The sequence below is a fragment of the Nanorana parkeri genome, unplaced genomic scaffold, assembly GCF_000935625.1.
Source record: "Nanorana parkeri isolate BGI_ZX_2015 unplaced genomic scaffold, ASM93562v1 scaffold91, whole genome shotgun sequence".
NCBI classification, from domain to species: domain Eukaryota; kingdom Metazoa; phylum Chordata; class Amphibia; order Anura; family Dicroglossidae; genus Nanorana; species Nanorana parkeri.
This window is the reverse complement of record NW_017306359.1, coordinates 1,541,252-1,541,732: the sequence shown is the minus strand read 5'-3', so window position 1 is coordinate 1,541,732 and position 481 is coordinate 1,541,252. Positions and strand designations below refer to the sequence as shown.

Below are 481 nucleotides of genomic sequence, written 5' to 3'. Positions count from 1 at the left end.
TATATATATATAATGATATGCAAAAGTGCACCCATCAGATCAGTCACATAACCTGGAAATATAACATATATATATATGTATTAAGATCACAATATCCAAAATGCATATAACCTGGAAAAGCAACACCAGGACACATAGACACACATACACACGCATAGATTAGGATCAGGATTTGCACATAACCTGGAAAAGTAACCAACACCAGGACAAACACACATACATATATGTATTAAGATCACGATATCCAAAAGTGCAGAAAGCCATGAGATCAGTCACATAACCTGAAAAAGCAATACCAGGACACACACACACACATTTGTATGAAGATCACAATATCCAAAATGCGTAAAAAAAAGGATAACTTGGAAAGGTAACACCAGGACACACACACATATGTATTAAGATCACAATATCCAAAATGCGTAAAAAAAGTATAACTTGGAAAAGTGACACCAGGACACACACACATGTATCAAGATCA

General features: G+C 34.9%; 1 protein-coding gene across 2 annotated transcripts in view; it reads right to left on the bottom strand.

The window, feature by feature from the left end:
• Positions 1–481, bottom strand: part of PDZRN4 (PDZ domain containing ring finger 4) — a 127,116-nt gene that overhangs the window by 126,053 nt on the left and 582 nt on the right. The gene's annotated exons all lie outside the window — the stretch shown is intronic.